The sequence below is a fragment of the Saimiri boliviensis genome, chromosome 1 (assembly GCF_048565385.1).
Source record: "Saimiri boliviensis isolate mSaiBol1 chromosome 1, mSaiBol1.pri, whole genome shotgun sequence".
Lineage (NCBI taxonomy): Eukaryota > Metazoa > Chordata > Mammalia > Primates > Cebidae > Saimiri > Saimiri boliviensis.
This window is the reverse complement of record NC_133449.1, coordinates 30658966-30681482: the sequence shown is the minus strand read 5'-3', so window position 1 is coordinate 30681482 and position 22517 is coordinate 30658966. Positions and strand designations below refer to the sequence as shown.

Here is a 22517-nt window from a genome sequence, read left to right as displayed (position 1 = left end):
CTGGCCTCTCTCTCTCTCTCAATTGTTGTATAAACCTGGGGGTTTAGACCAAAGCATTTGGCTGATGATGAATCTCAAACACAAAAGAACAAGCAGAGCGGGTGGGGAAGTAGGGAATGTTCTGTTGTTTAGAAAATGAGCAAAACAGCTGGAGATAAAGCTTTTGTTACAGGCTGCCATCTCTGATTCATGCGTCTTTATAATCCCAACTATGGTTTGAGGCAGCCAGGAAGAGCGAATATTACCTCTCATGCTGCACCCACCAGCATGGGGTTTATTAGAAGCAGACAACCATTTAGCAATGTCAGGAGTGTACTTATCACTGTGCAGAGTAGGCCGCTGCCTGAATGGGGAGCCACTTCTCGGATGCCCAAGGGAGTGTGTTCAGAAAGTTCAAGGCCCAGCAGAGGAATTCAGGAGCTCAAAGGGGAAGCTCTGGCTATGAGAAAGGACTGGGTGTCCAGTCCGAAACAGGCATGGAGGCCTCGGCCTGGACTGAGCAGAGCCAAGCTTTGGCGACAGAGAGTTGGGGGCCTTCCAGCTTCCCTCTTCACCATCAGTTGGGAGTAGCAGGAAAGGAGAAATCGTGAGAAGGAACAAGAGGGCTTTGACGTCCCAGGCCTTTGTGCCCATCCGCTCTCTACCTCCTTCCTGAGGCCATTCCTTCCACTTCATTTCTTCTCAGTCTGCCTTTGCTCACAATCTCTCCAAATCCATCAACTACTTCCCTAACCAGATTCTAATGCCATGGCCAAGCAGAACCGCTGCGAGTTTCCAGGATGACCTGACACCTGGGCTGTTTCCCTGGTGGTCTCACTACCTTTTCCTGTGACTGCTTCTGGTCCCCGCATGGTGGGTCCTTCCCCTCCACCCCACCTCTCACCATCTTGCCCACCTGAAAGGCCAGTTTGCATACGCTCCTTTTTGAAGTCTTTCGTGGTTGCCCAACCAGATATGCCCTCCCTACAGCTGAACAACCTCTCTTGAAAACTTGTCTTGTTCTGTTTCATATTATGGCATTTCTCGACTTCTCTTAACCACCCTTACATAAGCCTACTTTATGTGTCCACCCCTGGATCATCTCACACCAGCACAGGGGAGATAATAGATGTTTGCTGGATGGGCAGATAAACAAATGAATAAATTCTCCCAACCTGCATCAGGTGGAAGAGTCTCCAGGACACTGTTGAACCATCCAGCAATCACTGCTCCACCAACTGCATGTCAGCCTGCAAAAAGCCCGTATATGGAATGTCACTTAGAAAGTGTGTGAGAAGGAAAGAAGTCAGGGGATCAGGGAACAGGCCATACATCTCCCTGGGGAATGTACTGGCCCTCCCTATGTCATCAAAAGGGACCAGACCCAGAAAGCAAAGACAAAGGAAGTGGATGAATTTCTTTTTATCAAAACTGAGATGAGTCAGTCCTAGGCATGCTGGGACATTAGCTATTGGGGAAGGGCAGGGAACCCGGGCTGGGGGAAGAGGACTGGCAGCAGGAGTGTTCGGGGCTCTTCAGCTTCCCAATTCCCATGATCTGTCCAGTGACAGGAACATGCTAGGCAGGACTGGGAGGCCGGGGGAAGAGGCAGGCTCAGCCAAGTGAGCTGGACCTCTTGAGAGAGGTCCCCTCCCAGAACCGGCCCTGGGAGTCCATTCAGGGTAAAAGGCAAATGCTCATCTTCTTCATGGTCCGAGCATCACAGCAGGCCAGGGAGGGGAAGACCCAACCAGATGAACCCCGGGCACAGGATCTGCCCTGAGTCCAGGACAGGCACCTGATAAGGGTAGGCCGCTTAACACCTGACCCTGGGTTCTAAGCTAGAGGCTACCACTATGTGCCAGGCTGGGTGTCAGGACTGGCTGGTGCCAGACAGGGCCAGACCTATGCCCAGCGGACCCACAGCTCTGCAGGGCTGGCAAAGTGTACTTTGGAGGCGGTGTTCCCAGCACCCACCCTAAGAACTCTCTGCTTGAGCCCTTTCCTCCAACCCTGAATTCCTGGAAACGAGGAAGGAAAGAGGAGAAGTGAGCCAGCAAAGGAGGTGAAGAAGAGAGGAAACCGTGGTAGAATAGGAGGGACGATGGAGGCTTTTAGGGACCTAAAATGTAACTTATGAGGCCTCACTTTAAAATTACAAATGCAAAACTGAGTGTTGATTGAGGCTTGGAATAGATCCATGCCAGAGAGTGGCCCTCAACCTAAGCTTATTACCTTCCAGGTAAATCAGCCTCTGCCTAGGAGTAATCTGTATAAAGGAGAGGTGGGATAGGGACGAGTGGAACAGGGAGCCTGAACTATCCTATGGAAATGCGTGAACGCCCTCCTCCCACCTGCCCTGCATACCTCCCTGACTCCCCCCAGCATAACTGGCTGGGCTGCCAAGGTACCCCTCCCATTCTTCCCCCTCCCATCCTTTCTCCTCCTTCCTCCTCCCAAATAAAAAAAAAAAAAATCTATTTTGTATTTCCTGCATGCAGTACCCTTAATATTAGGTCTGAAAACAATTTGCAATCAGTTGTACTAATTAATCTAATTGAATTTAATTTCCCTTTCTTGGTGTTAGGGGTGAGTGAACTCCATATGCTGACTTATGTAAAGCAATATGCAAATTTGTATCTTGAGCCCAGAGCCCTGCAAATGCTTTTGATTACAAAAAGGCTACATGGAGGCCCTAGATAAATGAAACACTCACTGCGGTTTCTGGCCTGACACTCCTCTCTTCCAGCAGTGAGACACAATATACCTCTAATATGCCACCTGTGGCTTGGTTGCCGTTGTTCCTGTCCTCAAACTGCACTGTTGAGTCCCTGCAACAGGTCCCCATGTACCTGGATAGCATATTTTCTACTTAAACTCTCAAGAATCTGGGTTCCTCCCCTTTGTTCTGCTGCTGATCCTTTTCCCTGGGCCCCTCATTAAGCTCAGGACTAGATCCTAGCATTTGCTGGGAAGGCTGTCTGATGAGCACCCTAGTGCTTTGGAGAGGTGGTGGGTGCTACTGGTTGCTCCAACTCTTCCAGCAGAAGGCAGCTAGAGGCTTGGGTGGAGGAATCTGGCTCTGTGCAGGGATACCAGGCATGTGGCCCCCAACTACTTCCCTCAGCTCTCAGGGAGAGGGATGTGGTGTCACCATGGAGGACATGAGCCACTATTAGCCACAGGCTAAATCAAGGGTCCCTTGTAGAGCCCAGATGGGGAGGTGCTGAGAAGAGACACCTGGGCACCATGGCGGTGACACACAAAAGGCTTATGCCCCAGTCTTTCAGCTCAATTAAAATCCAATGTCTTAGTTCTGCATTTGCTTCCAAATATCCCAAAGTAGGGGAGGGGAATTGCATGGTGCAGAGAAGAAACAAGATTGGCCATGAGTTAAAAATTGTTGAAATTGAGTGATGGTTCATTGGGGACATATTATACTTTTCTATTTCCATATTTTTGTAATTTTCCTTAACAAAGGATTTTTAAAGTCTTAATTGTGAAGCTGGATCTAAAAACTGGACTTACTTCCAACTGAGTGGGAGTTACAAAGAGAATGAGAAAAATCGAAGGAGGCTTTCTTGTCACCTTCTGCCACACCTAGACCAGTGTGGCACACTCTCATCCCACCTCCCCAGGTAGGGTAAGGGAGGCGCAGTCTCAGGTGCAGAGGGGCATGAGTGGAGGTGTTGTCCCAGACACCTGCCAGTCCTGTGGCTCTCTGAGTCCACTTATTTGGAAGGACAACAATCCTAGAAGAAGGTGCAGCCAGTAAAACAATTATGAAATGGATCAGTGTATGGCAGACAGATTGGAGAGGAAGAAGGAAGACCCAGTTGGGTTTTTGTAAAGTTCTTGCAAGAAAAAGAGAGAGGGTTTGAATTAGGGGAGGGCTAATGGATATGGGGAGGAAAACACAAATTAGAAATATTACCAAGTAGAAGCCATAGGATTTAAGTTTATCTAGATAAGAGATACAGGTGGGCAGGCAGCCTTAGAGACTGCCCCGGAATGCCTGAGTGGGTGGCAAAACCATTCATTGAGACAAGAAACACAGGTCGGGAAGGAGGTTAGGGTGAGTGAGAAGAAAAGCAAATATTTTTTTCTTGTCCAAATTTAATTTCAAGCAACAACAAGAACCCAACTGGAGCTATCCAAGGAGGTTGTAAATTTGAACCTGGAGCTGCAGAAGAGGTGAGAGCTGGAGAGAAAGATGTGGAGGTCACAGGCATGTCAAGGTCAGACCACCTCATAAGGGAGTGAGGTCATCCTGGGAGACAAGAGGGCCAAGAAAGGAATCCCAGGGAATCCCAGTGTTTAAAGGGCAGGAGGAGGAAATGGACACAGCAAAGAGCAACTGAGATAGAAAATAAATGGAGCAATCCAATTGGGAGAAGTAGAATCAGATAAACAGTCAAGGAAGTGGCAAGAGGAGAGAATTCCAGAAGTGTGTTTGATGAGCTCACGTGCTGCAGAGATGTAAAATGAGAAGTGCATAAGATTTCATACAAAGGCATCACTATGGACCATGGCAAAAGCTTAAAGACTTTGTGTAAATGCATGTCTCTTGCACTCAAAAATTGTATAACGAGAAACCATTTTTTAAAAAATAAAAGTAATTTCCAAGTCTAGGTCTGTTATGCAGAAAATTCATCTTCTCCAAATATTCCTTTCCCTCTAGTGTATTAAACATACTTGAAACATTATTCAAAAGTGTTCATGAACAATGAATAACTTTCCAGTTTAGCCTCTGATGGGAGGAAGTGTATTAGTAAGAATAAATGCAGCTGAAAAGGCAGAGGGTAGAAGATAAGAATGGATTCAAGAGGGATGACTTAAAGGGGCCCCAGAGGCATATCCAGCCCCTCCCCTTTTGTGTAGGACTTCACTTTACCATTGCTATTAAAAAAAAATTTAACCTTCATCCCACATTTCATTTAATCAAAATTTATTAAAGATGTAGTGCCAGGCACATACTACACACTGGAGATTTTTTTTTTTTAAAGAGAGAGAAAGACAAATCCCAGTCATTGAAGAGTCAGTTCAGATGGGGAGTTACGAGGCATTTTATGACAGAGGCTTGCCCAAGGTCATGCCCATCAGACAGAGCTGAGCCCCATGCCCCTGACCTAGCTGGGGGCTCCTCTCACACCTCTTCCTATCGGCGTCTGGGCATCTCACTTGGCCCTGCATCAGGAGGTGGGCCAGGGCGTCAGAGGAAGCCAGACAAAGGCAGAAACTTCAGAAATCAGGGTTCGAGCCCACCAACGCCCTTTACCAGCACTTTGAATTGTTCTCTGTCCTCCTCCACACCCTGTGGGGTCCCTTATCTCTTCCAGGTGCAGAGTGAAGTCTGCTTTAAGATGGCTATGTAGGACCAGAGACATTTCAGGCAGATGCTGTGACTCTTCAGCCACAGAGCAGGGCTTTGTTTCCAAGCGGCTGCCAGTCTGGACTCAGTCTGTCTGCCCTGAAGTCTTCATGGTCACTAGTCTCAGGGGAAGACTGTGATTACCCTGCTCCTCCTCTGTGGAGAGAGGGGAAGACGGTAGAGAAAAGCTGTTTCTGTGCTCACCTGACAACACGCCAGAGACAAGTTTTGGGGTGGGAGAGATATTAACACTCCCAGCAGAAAAATAAAAGCTGAGGAATGTCCAACTCCCTTACCATGGAGCAACCTCCTAAGGAAGAGGGCTAAGGACTTGGGAGCTCAGGGCCTGATCCTTACCTCCACATTCTTGTACCTAGCATAAGACCCAGAATGGCACCTGACAAGGGATCACAAAGAAATGTGAGGAAATGAAATCAACAGCAAGCCAGGGAGCTAGATCCATATTAGATGTGTTCTGAAAAAGTTAGATCTAATTAAAATTTTGCACATCAAATAATATTTTAATGGAAGCGAGGGAGCTCACTGCTTACAGGAACCCTTTGAGGAATCTTACTGTAGACAGAATTACCCCCTTCCTCATCTTTCAGTTTTTAATTTTCTATTTTCATAAACTAGGTTATATTCATCCTAAGCCTGTGCACATTCTTTAGTGCTTTCAGACGTAATATGTCCTCAGCTCCGCAAGGGTTACTAGACCCTGAGACCTTGGTCTATATTTTTGGAGACTCTCAAGATGATCTGTAGCTCTTTTTTTTTTTCTTTGCCTGAGAAAACACATGTTTATGGCCCTCTGATCCATAGAGGAGACTTGTTTGATCTTCACTCAGCAGGAATGGGTGGCATCTTGGAACCAACCAAATACCTATGGGACCTTAACTGGTGAGCACAGTGCCAGGATAACTATGCAAACGTCAGGCTGCCATGCTTATCAGGATGCACGGCTGGCTGTGCTCTTCCCCAAGGAGCTTTCCTTTGTTCGTTGGCCCTCTCTTAACCTCTCCTACTCATTTTGTGGCTCTGACTTTCTCATCCCACAGAGGCCTCCCCCAGGGCCTTATAGTTTAGACAGCTGAGCAGATGGGAAGAAAATCTGTTCCTAGGGTTCCAGCCCCTAAGGATTTACTGCCCAGCACCCCAGAGACCAGCCCTACTAAGGGCAGTACCAGCTGGGTGCAAAGAAACATGGTGGCCCCATGGTTAGATTGTCCTCCAGAGTCCCCAGTCTCACTCTGTGTGGCTCATTGGAAGATACCTTGTAAAGAAAGTTGGATTCAGATTCAGATATCAGGATGTACTGAGCTCTTTTTATAAGCCAGGTTCTCTGTTAGGTGCATTCGTGTGTGTAAAAATGTGTGGCATCATGGGTAACATAGGCCAGAAATTGAATCCAAAATTCACCTTACTAGCTGTGTTATATTAAGCAAGTCGCTTGTATTTGTTTTCTACTTCCATAATATTTCTGTATGACAGACCATCTGAAGTTTAGCAGTAAATTTCAGTTAAAGCAGTAACTATTTATTATTGCTCCAGAGAGAAAATGCAAACTCTAGTGGTTGGAGAAATTCAGCCCCAAGCTCTCTGCTTCCTCTTCTCTCATATACCTGTTCAGGGCTGCTGCCTCCACCCATATTCACATCTCTTGCCCTGGCATAATGTGCAGCACCTAAAGCCAAGAATCTTTCACCTCTGTTCTCCACTTTGGGATAGATCAGAACTCAAGAAAGAATTCAGATTCAACATTTGTTGAGCTCTTTCTCTGTGCCACATGTTGTGAGACATTTCATTTCCTTCATTCTATCCACAGCACAATACTGTTACTGTGACTATTTTAAAGTTAGAGAAACTGGTTCCTATAAATTGACTATGATGTGGAAGACCCAAGGTTGAAATCCAGGCATCCTGATGCCCTAGTCAGTGATCATTGTTCTATATACAGCATGGTGAGTATGTTTGGGCTAAAATGGTCAGTACAACATTGCAGTAGAAACAATAGCCTAAGCAAATTGCTCTGGGGACAGGGATGGTAGCGTCATGTGTACCTATCCATGAGGACACTACAAGTTCTAAATACAGAGGTTTACACAATAGTGTGTAGGTCGATACCACCTTGAAGTGATTTGTAACTCCATATTTATGTTCATGATTTATTTGCAAATGTTCTCTTAGGCCATCCTCTATGTTCTGCTTCAAGTGTGAAACAGAAGCTATTTTACCAGCTAGTTTAAATAGGTTGTGATTAGAACAGATGCAGAAGTGAACTCATCAGCTACAATTTATAGATTAATAAGAAAATATGAATTAAAAAGACAAATAGAAAAGAGTGGATGATAAAACAGGCTATTTGCAAAAGAAGAAAAATTACTAATGGTGTTTTTGAAAGGTGTTTGTTTTCCATGGTAGGGTAGCTTGTTTTAGACTAACCATTCTGCAGGTAGAATTACAAACTCTGGGCAAACAAGCAAAAAAACCACCCAAAGGCACTGAAAGGTGATTAAAGGCAGGCAGAAACCAGAAAAGAAGTAAGCCTTGGAAGAAGCAAACTGGGCTTGTAAGATTCACATTTATACAGCTTTTCACCTTATGGCACCTGTCTTTTATTCCCAGTCTAGAATACACAATATAGAGAGGCTAAAAGTCAACCAGGAAGCCACAATTTTATAGGCTTGAGGAGTTAAAGAACAGATTTCAGGCCTGTCAAAAAGATGGAAATTGAGAAGATAAATCATGGAAACTAAGAAGTTAAATCTTGGAAAAGAGGAAGCCCAAAAAGGGTAGAGACCCAAAATATTCTTATAGATCCTGCCCAAATTCTTAATTAGCTAGGAGTGTACATGTGTGAGGGAGACTCCAAGCAGCCCAGGTGCAAAAGAATTAGCAGTTAAACTGGTTGATATTCACTTCAGAAAAGACAGTTTGGAATTTCAGTTTAGTCATATTAACTACCTGCTGCAACAAAATTCAATACATGAGAAAGAAAGATAATAAACCAGAGTTTCTACAGCATGCCATCCACAGTATCTGGGGTAAAATTAAAAGGTATTAGACATGAAGAAACAGGTATGGGGACACATAATCAATATAAAAAAATAAAACAGGCAATAGAAACTGATTCCAGTTGTTGGAATAGCAAAAAAAGGACTTAAAACAGTTATTGTAAATCTGTACAGGAACTTAAAAGAAAATATACAGATAATGAATGAAAATATATAAAACCTCAGCAGAGAAAAGAGGACCATCTAAAAAAAGAACCAAATGGAATATCAGAATGAAAATAAGATAATTGAAATGAAAAACTTACTGGCTGGACTTAATACAATATTGTAGATGACGTCAAAAAGGATTCACAAGTTTGAAGTTAAATCAATATAAATAATCCATGCTAAAGAATAGGGTGAAAAATATTGAAAAATATTAACAGAGCCTCAGAAAGCAATAGAATAATGTAAGAAAGTGAAACAATATAACAAAGTATGTGTAAATGAAAGGCAGAAAAGGAGAAAAAGAATGGGACAGAAAAAATATTTGAAGAAATAATGGCTTAATATTTTCTAAATTTGATACAAATATAAATTTACAGATCTATAAAGTTCAGTGTATCTCAAGCAGACTAAAAAGGAAAATAAAAACTACATCTCATCATATAATGCTAAAACAACAATTAAAAGAAAATTTTGAAAGCAGCCAGAGGAAAGTGAAGCATTAAGTATGGGGGAACAAATGTTATGAATGAAGGCTGACTCCTCTGCAGAAACACTGGAGGCCAGAAGACAAAAAAACACCATCTTAAAAGTGCTGAAAGGTAAAATTATTGTTATATGTAAATTTTCAGTGCCACAAAGGAAGTAGCATTCAAATATAAATTTTTTCAGCAAGGCAATTTACTTCTATAGAAAGGTGAGTTGCATAGATGGAGCAGCTGCAAGCACACACTTGAACAGTGGAAGGGAAGAAGTTCTTATCCCTGATGCAGACCTTACTGCTGTGTCATTCCCCTATTGGCTAGGGTTAGGCCACAAGGTCTATGCGAATGGCTGTTTTAAAGAGAGCAGGGGTATGAGCCAGACTGGGTGAGTGGTTTGGTGGGAAAAATGGTTATGGAACAGGTAACTAAAGGTGACTCAGGTTACAGCAGGTGACCTGGATGAGTCAGGATGGATCAAGCAGGGGACCAGGGGAACAGATGTGAACTACTGATTAGAACTGGTGGAAAAGGTTGTTTACTGAAACCACAAGGAAGTTAAACTTTAAAATGGAGAATTAAAGAATAAGAGAGCTAAACATAATGACATATTGATTCTTTGAAGAGAAACTTGGAGTTCACTATATCTAACATTATCAAACCAAAATTCTCTACCAGCAACATAGTCCCTCAAAAATTAAAATGTAAAAATAGTTTCAGATAAATGGAATTGAGAAAATTTATCATGAACAAACATGCTACAAAATATGCTAAAGGAAGTGCTGAAGGACAATGACTCATGATTAAAAGTTAACTCTATAGAGAGGAATAAAGAGCACCAGAGATGATAAATTGGTGGATAAAGACTTTTTTTCTGACACTGATTCTTCCTATTCATGAGCATGGAATATTTTTCCATTTATTTGTGTCCTCTCTAGTTTCCTTAAGCAGAGGTTTGTAGTTCTTGAATGGGTCCTGCATTTCCATTGTTAACTGTATTCCTAGGTATTTTATTCTCATTGTAGCAATTGTGAATGGGAGTTCATTCATGATTGGGTTCTCTGCTTGCCTGTTGTTGGTGTATAGGAATGCTTCTGACTTCTGCACATTGATTTTGTATCCTGAGACTTTGCTGAAGTTGCTAATTAGCTTAAGAAGCTTTTGGGCTGAGACAATGGTGTTTTCCAGATATAGGATCATGTCATCTGCAAACAAAGACATTTCGACTTTCTTCCTTCCTATGTGAATACCCTTTATTTCTTTCTCTTGCCTGATTGCCCTGGCCAGAATTTCCAATACTAAGTTGCATGGGAGTGGTGAGAGAGGGCATCCTTTTCTTGTGCTGGTTTTCAAGGGGAATGCTTCCAGCTTTTGCCCATTCAGTATATTGGCTGTGTCTTTGTCATAAATGGCTCTTATTATTTTGAGGTATGTTCCTTCAATACGTACTTTATTGAGAATTTTTAAGGTGAAGGGATGTCAAATTTTATCAAAGGCCTTTTATGTGTCTATTGAGATAATCATGTGTTTTTTGTCTTTGGATCCTTTTACGTAATGAATTACATTTATTGATTTGTGTATGTTGAACCAGCCTTGCATCCTGGGAATGAAGTCAGCTTGATCATTGCAGGTAAGCTTTTTGATGCACTACCGGATTCAGTTTGCCAGTATTTTCTTGACAATTTTTGCATTGATGTTCATCAGAGATATTGTCCTCAAGTTTTCTTTTTTTTTGTTGTATCTCTGTCAGGTTTTGGTTTAGGGATGATGCTACCCTCATATAATGAGTTAGGGAGGAGTCCCCCCTTTTCAATTGTTTGGAATCATTTCAGAAGAAATGGTATCTGCTCTTCTTTGTTTTTCTGGTAAAACTCAGCTGTAAATCCATCTGGCCCTGGACTTTTCTTGGTGGGTAGGCTATTTATTACTGCCTCAATTTCAGAACTTGTTATTGGTCTATTCAGGGATTCAATCTCTTCCTGGTTTGGTCTTGGGAGGGTGTATGTGTCCAGAAATTAATCCATTTCTTCTAGATTTTCTAATTTATTGGCATAGAGCTGCTTAAAGTATTTTCTGATGGTTGTTTGCATTTCTGAGGGGTCAGTGGTGGTATCCCCTCTATCAGTTTTTATTGTGTCTATTTGATTCTTCTCTCTTTTCTTCTTTATTAGTCTAGTTAGTGGATTATTATATTAATTTTTTTTAATAAAAACAGCTCCTAGATTCATTGATTTTTTGAAGGGTTGTGTCTCTATTTCCTTCAGTTCTGCTCTAATCTTGGTTATTTCTTGTCTTCTGCTAGCTTTGGGGTTTGTTTGCTCTTGGTTCTCTATTTATTTTAGTTGTGATGCTAGAGTATCAATTTGAGATATTTCTAGCTTTTTTATGTGGGCATTTAGTGCTATATATTTCCCACTTAACACTCTACCAGACCTTAAACTATGCTATGGGCTACAACAATCAAAACAGCATGGCACTGGTACAAAAAAAAGACATATAGACTAATGGAACAGAATAGAGAATGCAGAAATAAGATCACACATCCATAACCATCTGATCTTTGGCAAACCCAACAAAAACAAGTAATGGAGAAAGGATTCCCTATTCAACAAATGGTGCTGGGATAACTGGCTGTCCAATGCAGAAAATTGAAACTGGACTCTTTTCTCATAACTTATACAAAAATTACTCAAGCTGGATTAAATACTTAAATGTAATACCAAAACTATAAAAACCCTAGAAGAAAATCTAGACGATACCAGTCAGGACATAGGCATGGGCAAAGATTTCATGACGAAATTGCCAAAAGCAATTCCAACAAAAGCAAAAATTGACTAATGGGATCTAATTAAACTAAAGAGCTTCTGCACAGCAAAAGAAGCTATAATCAGAGTGAACAGGCAACCTACAGAGTGGGGAAAAAAATTGTAATCTATCTATCCAACAGAGGTCTAATATCCAAAATCTACAAGGAACTCAAACAAATTTACCAGAAAAAAAAAAAAAAAAACATTGAAAAGTGGGTAAAGGACATGAACAGACACTTCTCAAAAGAAGACATTCATGCAGCCAACAAAAATAGGAAAACAAAGTTCAACAGCACTGATCATTAGAGAAATGTAAATCACAATTACAGTGAGATACCATCTTATGCCAGTCAGAATGGCCATTATTAAAAAGTCAAGAAACAATAGATGCTGGCCAAGCTGTGGAGAAATAGAAATGCTTTTACACTGTTGGTGGGAATGTAAATTAATTCAACTGTTGTGGAAGAGGATATGGCAATTCCTCAAAGAGCCAGAACCAGAAATGCCATTTAACCCAGTAGTCCCCGGCAATAAGATACATGCACACATATGTTCACTGCAGCACTATTCACAATAGCAAGGATATGGAATCAACAAAAATGCCCATCAGTGATAGACCACATAAAGAAAATGTGGTATATATACACCATGAAATATTATGCAGCCATAAAAAGAAATGAGATCATGTCCTTTGTAGGAACATGGATGGAGCTAGAAGTCATTATCCTCAGTGAACTAATTCAGGAAAAGGAAACCAAACACCACATGTTCTCACTTATAAGTAGGGGCTGAATGATGGGATCACATGGACACGGGGTAGGGAACAATATACACTGGGGCCTGTCAGGTGGAGGGGTGACTATTAGAAAGGATGGCTAATGCATGCTGGGCTTAATACCTAGGTGGTGGGTTGATAGGTGCAATAAACCACTATGACACATGTTGACTTATGTAGCAAATCTGTATATCCTGCACATATACCCCAGAACTAAAAATAATAATAAAATAAAATAATAAATTATAAAAATCCTTTTTCTCTTTCATGATGTTTTTGAGACAAAGAAAAAAATTATATGATGTAAGGAATTTATAACATGTAAGTGTGAAATACATGACAATAATAGCACAAAGGATGCTATATGATAATTATAACTAGAAGATTGGGAATTGGTGCTGAATGAAACTACTGCTACAAGGTTCTTACCTATTACATGAAATGGCAGAATAATTGCTCTAATTTCTGTAACAATGTAAGGATTTATACTGCAGTCCCTAGAAAATTAACTAATGCAGAGTTATGTCTAAAAAATCAGTAGAGAACTTAAAATGAAATAGTAATAAATATTCAACTAATCCCAAAGAAGACAGAAAGAAGATCAAAAACCAGATTAGACCAACAAAAAATTCATATCAAAATAATACCCTCTATTCAATAATATTAATAATTATGTTAAAGTTATATGATTTAACTCTTCAATTAAAGGGAAGAGATTGTAAAAATGGATAAAAACCAATACTCAATTGTATGCTGTTTACCAAGAGACCCATTTTAAATACATAGAAACAGAAAAGTTGAAAGTAAACACTAAAAAAAGATACAGCATGAAAACACTAATCAAAGGAAACTGGAGTGGCCTTATTAATATGAGACAAAGTAGAGTTTAAGATAAATAATATTACATTTTGTAAGGATAAAAATGATTCACCAAGAAACTATAACAATCATAAATATGTATGTATCTAATTATAGACTTTAAAAGTGCATGAAACAAAGATACAACATATCAAAATTAAAGGGAGAAATGGACAAATTAAGTATCACTTCTCTTGATGATTGGTAGATGCTGAGACAAAAATCAGCAAGGGCATAGCATGTCTAAACAACACTAGCATCTACTTTGATCTAACTGAAATTTATGGAATACTATACTCAACAACACAAAATATGTATTCTTTTCAAGTGCACATGAAATAGGCATCAAGATAAAATGTGCTGGACTACAAAATAAATCTCAATACATTTCAAAAGACTTTTGGAGTATATTCTCTTTTGACAACATAATTAAATTAGAAATCTAGTTTAAGATTTATATGGAAGCCTCAAACAGAAAGTAAACAATACACTTATAAATAAGTCATGAGTCAATGAAGAAATCACAAGGAATATTAGAAAATATTTTAAACAAAATAATAAAAATACAATATATTAAAATTTTGGGATGCAGCTAAAGCAGCACTTAGAAGAAAATTCATTGCCAATGTCTGTATTGGAAAATAATAAAGATTTAAAATTGATGCTCTAAGTTTCCACCATAAGAAAAATAAGCAAATTAAACCCTAAGTATGTAGAAAACAAAATAATAAAGATTTAAACAGAAGTTAATTAAATATAAAACAAAAAAATAAAGCCAACAAAGCCAAAATTTAATCCTTTGAAGATTAATAAAATCAATGAACTCCCAGCAAATTGATCAATGAAAAAAAAGAGAAAACACAAGCTACTGTATTAGGAAAACACAAAAAGCCTATGTTATCACTACAGATGCCACAGACATTAAAATGATAATCTGCACATATTATAAACACATTTATGCCAACAAACTTGTTAAATTAGATGAAATGGAAAAATTGGTTTGAAAAACATAACATACCGAAACTGACATCAATGATATAGAAAATCTGAATAGTTCTATATCTATTAGAGACATTAAATTTATCCAAAACCTTTCCACAAAAAGCTCAATACATATGGTATCACTGTTGAATTTTATCAAAATTAGGACACACATAATGCCAATCTTACACAACTAGAGAAGAAGAACATGCCTCATTACAATTTATGAGATTACCACAAGTCTGTTACAAAAATCTGAGAAACTATTGACAAGAAAATAAAATTACAAACCAATATCCCTCATGAACACATACAAAAATCAAAAACAAATATTAGCAAGTCAAATCCTGCAAAAAAGATAATCCGTCATGAATAAGTAGAGTTTATCCCAGGAATTCAAGGTTGTTTCAACATTTGAAAATCAATGTAATTCACCACATTAACAGAATAAAGAAGAAAAGTAATATGATCATTCCAATAAAAACAGAAAAAAAAAATTGGACAAAATGAAACGCCCATGATTAACTTCCTCAAATGAATAAAAGGCATGGTAAAAAATCTTATGGTTCACCTTATACTTAATGGCAAACATTGGATGCTTATTAAGCAAGCATGTTTTGCTTACAAAGGGTGCTTTCCCAGTGAGATCCCAGTGTGTCATGGGACTAGTTTTTAGGTTAATTATTTAAGCTCATGGGAAAAAATGTTCTAAACTTACTTTCTCAGGCTACAATGTTTGAGAATCCTCAAACTGAAGAAAAATATGGTAACAGAAAATTTCCATATAGATGTTATTGGAGAGAAACATTCATTGGTCCAGTTAATTTCTGGGAACCATTAAAGACAATGAGAGTCCTTAACCAGAATGTAAAATGTGGATATTTTTTAATCCAGAACATCTACTTCTAGGTTTCTATCCCACAGAAATAGTAATATACAGTATACAAAGATGATCATTGCAGCATTATCTGTAATGGTAAAAAACTGGAGATAAACTTAATTTTATCAGTAAAGATTGGCAATCCTCCCACCTCAGCCTCCCAAGTAGCTGGGAATACAGGTGTACACCACCACACCTGGCTAGTTCTTTGTACTTTTTGTAGAGATGTGGTTTTGAAGAGATGTGGTTTTGTAGAGACTCCTGGGCTCAAGCAATACATTTGTCTCAGCCTCTCAAAGTGCTAGGATTACAGGTGTGACTCAATTTTCAAAAGGATGGTGAGGTAGACTTCCTTAAGAAGGAACATTTGAGACCGAGCACAGTGGCTCACACCTGTAATCCTAGCACTTTGAGAGGCCGAGGCAGGTGGATTGTGAGGTCAGGAGTTTGAGACCAGCCTGACCAACATGGTAAAACCCTGTCTCTACTAAAAATACCAAAAAAAAAAAAAAAAAAAAAAAAAAAAAAAAAAAAATTAGCTGGACATAGTGGCAGGCCCCTCTAATCCCAGCTACTCGGGAAGCTGAAGTAGTAGAATCGTTTGAACCTGGAAGGTAGAGGTTGCAGTGAGCTGAGATTTTGCCATTGCACTCCAGCCTGGGTGATAGGGTGAGACTCCAACTCAAAAAAAGAAAAAAAATAGAGGAAGAAGAGGAAGAAAACATTTGAGCAAACATTTGAATATGAGGGTGTGAGCTATGCAAACATGTGAGTGAAGAGTGTTCTAAGTAGAAAAAAGAGACCAAGCAAAAACTCTGAGCTCCAGGGAGGGAGCCAGGAAGTTGAGGGGAATGAGCAGAGTAGAAGACTAGGTCAGAGAGGCACCAAGGGACCTGGTCTTGGGAGGCCTTTTAAGCCATTGCAGACTTTAGCTTGTACCCTATGAAATGTGAAGTGATTGGGGGTTGACGTGTAGGAGTGTCATGATCTGACCTGCATTTTAGAAGACTCACTCCAGCTCTGACTGAAGACAGGTCAAGGGGAAAGCAGAGGCCAGTTAGGAGGATACTGTAATAATTCACACATGGACAGAGTCACATTCCCATTTTAAAATCAGGAAATTGAAACTCAACTGGCTTATAATCACATAGCCAATAGGTGGCTGAGTGGGATTTCAATCTAAATTTGACTCCAAATCCAGTGCTCTTTTGCCCAGAAAGGAAAATTGGGCTCCACATTACTTTATCTTTGCTGTTCTCACACCTGGGGAGCTCTCACCTCTGGCTTCAGGTCATGCCCCAGTCAGCTCTTTCCTTTTGTCTTAGTTTGTGTTGCCATAAAGGAATGGCCCAGGCTGGATAATGTATACAGAGAAGAGGTTTCTTCAGCTCCTGTTCTTCAGACTGTAGGAGAAACATGGCACGCACATTTGCTTCGGGAGCTCAGGCTGTCTGCACTCATGGTGGAAGGCAAAGGAGAGCCAGCATTTGCAGATCACACGGTAAGAGAGGAGGCAAGACAGAGGGGAGGGAGGTGCCAGGCTCTTTTTAACAATCAGTTCTGGCAGGAACTAAAAGAGCAAAAACTCAGTCATGGAAAACACCGCCTACTCATTCATGAGGGATTCACCTCCGTGACCAATACCTCCCATTAGGCCCCACCTACAAAACTAGGGATTCAATTTCAACATGAGAGTTGAAGGGGGTCAAGTATCCAAACCATTAGCACCTTATAACCCCTCTGCTTCCACTGCCAGCCCAGCTGTGAAAACGGAACTGAGGTCTGCACTTTACCAGTGTTAGAAATGCTATTTGACACCCTAATGTTGGTTTCAAGTATTTTCCAAGACCTTAAAACAGCCTGGGGTTGCAAGTAACAACCACTGTAGTATAGGCTGGAGAAACTGAGGCACTGTCAAGTCAAGAAGTCACTCCAGAGTCATGCAAGTTGGAGGTGGAGCCTCCTTTATCCATTCTCCTGGACCACTTAGCATCTCCGTTCTCCTGGTCTGGGCACAAGGTGTTAAACTGAGCCTGCACTCAGTCTTCAGTAGCTCAGTTCCCAAAAGGGTGTCTGTGCCCCCTTGCAAGGATGAGTACTACAGCAATCCAACAAAGCTACATTGAGTAATTGTTATTTTCCTGCACAACATCCATCAGGAGACAAGCCCTGGCATTTATCTAGCAGCCAGTGATCATTATCTGGTGGCAATGTTCTTCCCACTGACAGTATCTTCTAAATAAGGGTCAGTCATCCAGCAGTCTGTTTGCTGCTGATTTCTTCCTATAGGATAAACCACATTTAAACGAAGGCAGTGGGGAGGCACTCTGGGGAGGGGTTTCAGAGGGACAGAGATGGTGGTTAGGGATGGTGGTTGTTCTACAGCTGAGCCAGAGAATTGGCCTGAGTTTGATTCCAACAAATATTTGTTGAATGAATGTTTGAGAGAATATGAAAGATACAATATCAAGGAGAATCCACAATTCCACTTCAGCAAACCTTCCTACATTAGTATAATAGATCACGCAGTAAGCTACCTGGATAGTGAAGTTTTGAGCATTCTGGAGGTAAAAGAAAAGGCCCTTATGTCTCTTGGTCTCTGTTGCTTGTCTTCCTACCCTTAGACCAGAACCTGGAATGGGCTTGAGTCAAGGTGCTCAAAATGAACTGTCATCAAAGTAGACAAGGTCCTGGCCTCAGCAGACCCAGGTGCAAGTTTAGGCCCCACCACTCTCTGGATTCTGGACCTCAGGCAAGTCTCTAACCTTCCCTGAGCATTGATATGCTCATCTGTGAATGAGAATGATAATAATCCCTTTCTCACATTCTCATTTGAGAATGAGTGAAAATAATGGATAAGAAAATGCTCTTTGGACCACAGAGTACTCTCACATGTAAGTGACTAATGTTCTTCTTCAAGTTTCAGGTATGTTGTTGACATTGTTAAGTTTGTTTCCTCTGTGCTATTTTCCCTAGTCTTGCTGACTTAGAGTCTGCCTTTCTTTCTGTTGCTTTTCCCCTTTTGGTCTTAGATTAAAAACTATAGTCTGAGCAATGAGTGTATGCATTATATATTAAATATTCACCATACTGGGGAATATATAATGTGGCCTGTGTGGCCTCATGGGATTTATAAAGTGTGTTCTTACAAAAATCAAGCCCAGGAAAAGCCAAGGGACAATTATAAGCAACTCTGTAGCTGGACAGTACTTATTGAGGACCTGATGTGCTGAACTGTGCCAGCTGCATCCACATCATCACATTATTTGACAATTCTTAGTAGAGCATGCTCCCGTTTCACAGCTGAAAAAACTAAAATCTGAAGAGGCCGAATGACTGACTCAAGATCACAAGATAGTGATGAGGGCCACATCTGTTAATTTCCAAATCCAGGGTCCTCTCCCCAGTTCCAACTATAATCCAGTGCTTTTACTTGTCATTTACCAAGAACTAAGTATCTCTGGCTTACATCCTAGGCAGCTGAGGCTCTGGGATGTTCCCGATCATTAGACTTCACTCTGCCCCTAGAGGCCTTGCTACTACTGGGTATTAGGACTGTAAACTCCACTTGAGAGACTTGCATATATAAAACCCAGGGGAGAATGCAAATCAAAACCACAAGGAGATATCAGTTCACACCCATTAGGATGTCTATTGGAAAAACAAAGGAAGAAAAAATAAAAAATAACAAGTGTTGGTGAGGGATGTGGAGAAATTAGAACTCTCATCCATTGCTGATAGAAATGTAAAATGTCACAGCCCCTATGGAAAAGTTTGGTATTCCTCAGAGTTAAACTTAGTTAACATATGATTCAGCAATTTCACTTCTGGAAAGATATCCTAAAGAATTAAGAGCAGGGATTTGAACAGACTTTTATATACCCATATTCAGAGCAGCATTACTCACCATAACCAAAAAGTGAAAGCAATCTAAGTGCCTATTGATGGATGAATGAGTAAACAAAATGTAGTATTACATACAGTGGAATATCACTCATCCTTGAAAAGGAAGGACATTTTGACACATTCCACAGCATGGAAGAACCTTGAGGACATTATGCTAAGCGTAATAAATCAGACAAAAGAACAGATATTGCATTATTTCACTTATGCGAAGTCATGTAAATACTACTACCTAGAGTAGTCAAATTTATAGAGACAGAAAGTAGAATGGAGATTACCAGGAAATGAAGGAAGGGAAAAATGGGACTTATTGTTTGATGAACACATATTCCTATTTGGGATGATGAAAAGTTCTGAAAATGAAGAGTGGTGAGGTTTGCACAGCATTCTGAGTGTACTTCATGCCATTGAATTAAACATTTTAAATGATTAAAATGATTAATTTTACATTATGCATATTTTACTAAAATTAACAAAAAATACAAAACAAAAAAAAATCAGAGAAATTCTTCACTTTAAGAAAAAGAATGGTGTGATAGAAACCATACTTTCTCTAGTGACTCTTAGACAATTATGATGTTTGTTTAGAAATAATTAACTGCTCATCAAAGAAGGGGGCAGCCAGAGATGCTCAGGAGATGTCAAGCAAAGAGAAACAGCATGGCAATTTTTTTGCGGGGCGATGGAGTTTCACTCTCGTTGCCCAGGCTGGAGTGCAATGGCTCGATCTCAGCTCATTGCAACCTCCGCCTCTTGGGTTCAAGCGATTCTCCTGCCTCAGCCTCCCATGCAGCTGGGATTCCAGGTGCCCAACACCATGTCCAGCTAAGTTTTGTATTTTTAGTAGAGACAGGGTTTCACCATATTAGCCAGGCTGGTCTCGAACTCCTGACCTCAGGTGATCCACCCGCCTCGGCCTCCCAAAGTGCTACAGGCCAATGTTTATGTAAGTCAATAACAAATGAGGATTTGACGTATAAAAACTTGGTTTCCATGCAACCTTATTTGGAGCCCACCTATTGCCTGATGCAAACAAATGCTTCAGTATTCAAAGGAGCTAAGGAAAACACAGTAGAATTCGACCACAGGTCCTTTAAGTCATTCAATGATGAACATTTATGTCACATGTTTTGTGGGCTTTTAAAAGGCAATGTTCTGTGCTGATGGTCCCCCTGGCTGTATAGATAATTGTAAAACAAACTCCATATTCCACTGACACCCTTTCTAATTACATCTCACCTTCATTAGGCTATTAAAGTGATAGATGGTAGCAATTACATTGAACCCCACTGAAAACTCCCTATCTGTGACGCGCAGTGACGAGAACGTGAGTTATTTACCCAGAAGCCAGAAAAGAGAGGCAGCCAGGCTGAGGCTGCCTCAGCCAAGCTGAAGAAAGAGAAACCCCATGCAACCATCCGTGTGCCTACAGCAATGTCAGGACGAAGAACTGCAGGGTACACATGTGGTGCTCGCTTTCCTACTGGCCTCGCCAGATGCCTAGATGTGAAAAGCAGAGACTGTTACCAGGTATTATATAAATTGACTTAAAACAAGTTTACCTATACTCAGAAGAGAGCCTCCACAATACTGAATTACTCCCAGCCATTTCATATGAGGAATAGTTGAAGAAGTGAAAGAAGTTGAATCTGGAGACATAAGACAGGGCAGCAGAGGGTGGCATTTATAGACATTCCAAGATGAATTAGATTTGTTATGGCCCAAGGATAAATAAGTCGATTACTGCAGGCAACAGAAAAGCCTACTCTAATTGGTTTAAACAACTACAACATTTACTAATTTGCATAACTGGAGGTTCAGATGTAAATGGTTGATTCAGGGACTCAATGAGATACTCTAGGTCTCAGATTCTTTCCATTCCTCTGCTATACTATACACAGTACTGGCCTTTTCCTAAACTGATTACTCCAGAATGCTTACAGTGACTGCCAGCAGCCATAAGGGTAACACATTCTCTTGTTCAGTAGGAAAGCAAGAACTGTCTTTCCGTGACTCTCAAAAGAATGAGGAAAGATCCTTGAAGCTCTCGGCAAACATTGCTGATCACATCTGACTGACTGGAATTGGGTCATGGGCTCATTTCTGAGTTAACCATTGTGGTTAGGAGGATGGGTTGACTCTGGTTGGTTAAGACTAATCATGACCCAATGTGGAGCTGCTGCAGGTCAGCTTCTACTGAGATCTCATGAGGGAACAGTGGCAGCGGTAACCTGAGCAACACTGGGCCCTTCTGGAAAGGAAGAAAAGGGAACTGATACTTGGCAAGACCACCAACAACGGCCACTATAGGGACAAACAAAGACGAGTAAGTGGAAGCAGATCTGGTCATAGGAAGAGGAGCTTCTAGCACTAGAGGGCAGATAGGCTGCGTCTGATCCACAGCAGCTCCCTTGGATACCAGTGGCAGACATACTAATTAATCAGTCACTCTCTACAAATGACCCTGGACACAGCCTCAGAATCCAACTTAACTTAGTCTTCCAGGCAGTCAATAACAATAAATTAGAGACAAGGTCTCAAAAGAACCCTTTTCATCTTGCTGCTCTAACAGCTAGAACTGCTCAAAGATAGAATGGGTAGGCTGAGAAGGCAGTAGGGGTTCAGGCACCGGTGGTGTCCAAGCACAGGCTACATGACCTGTGCACAGAGATGCTGTCATGGGGATTTGTTCACAGGTGAAGGTTAGAACCCAACTAACTGTCCATGAGATTCTGTGGTTACATATGGCTTGGGAAGGAAGCTGAGGTTTAAAGCAAGTTTCAGATTCACAATAGAGGAAGTTTTTGAGAGCCCTGTCCAACTCCTTTGCTTTTTCTCTGTGCTCCTAAAAATACGGATTCCTCACATGGGATATAACACCCTAGGCGTTTGCAATTCTCTGCAGCCTTTCTAGTCTCAGAATATTAATGCTTTTGCCTGGATTTACATTTGTGCAAATACTTTCATTTTAGCTTTAAAAATCTTATTTTCATTAAAACACACACACAAGAAATAGAGACCATGGTCATTTTACGGATGCATGTACTTGAAAAGTTGGTTATCTTGCCTAAGATTATACAGTTAAGTAGATGCCAGGACTGACACAGGAATTCAGGTCTAATCTGCTATAGCCCAGAACCCTACTCCGGAAGCACAGGGCTGTAGCAGTGAAGTGTCCTTCCTTGGGCATACACATGACAGAGACACATCCAGCAGTGATATGGGCCAAACAGGTCCCTGCATCTGAACCACAGTTCTCATAA

General features: G+C 40.7%; 1 protein-coding gene across 7 annotated transcripts in view; it reads left to right on the top strand.

Annotated features, from left to right (window-relative positions):
- CAPN13 (calpain 13) overlaps positions 1-22517 on the top strand; it is a 175878-nt gene that overhangs the window by 10105 nt on the left and 143256 nt on the right. For 3 of the 7 annotated variants that reach the window (XM_074395689.1, XM_074395686.1, XM_074395688.1), the window contains exons 3-4: positions 7176-16852; positions 17976-18103. The gene's annotated coding sequence lies outside the window, so the exon portion shown is untranslated. Of the gene's footprint in view, positions 1-4693; positions 16853-17975; positions 18104-22517 lie in introns of those variants that run through there. The other 4 variants (XM_074395679.1, XM_074395681.1, XM_074395684.1 and 1 more) reach the window with 4 other exon arrangements.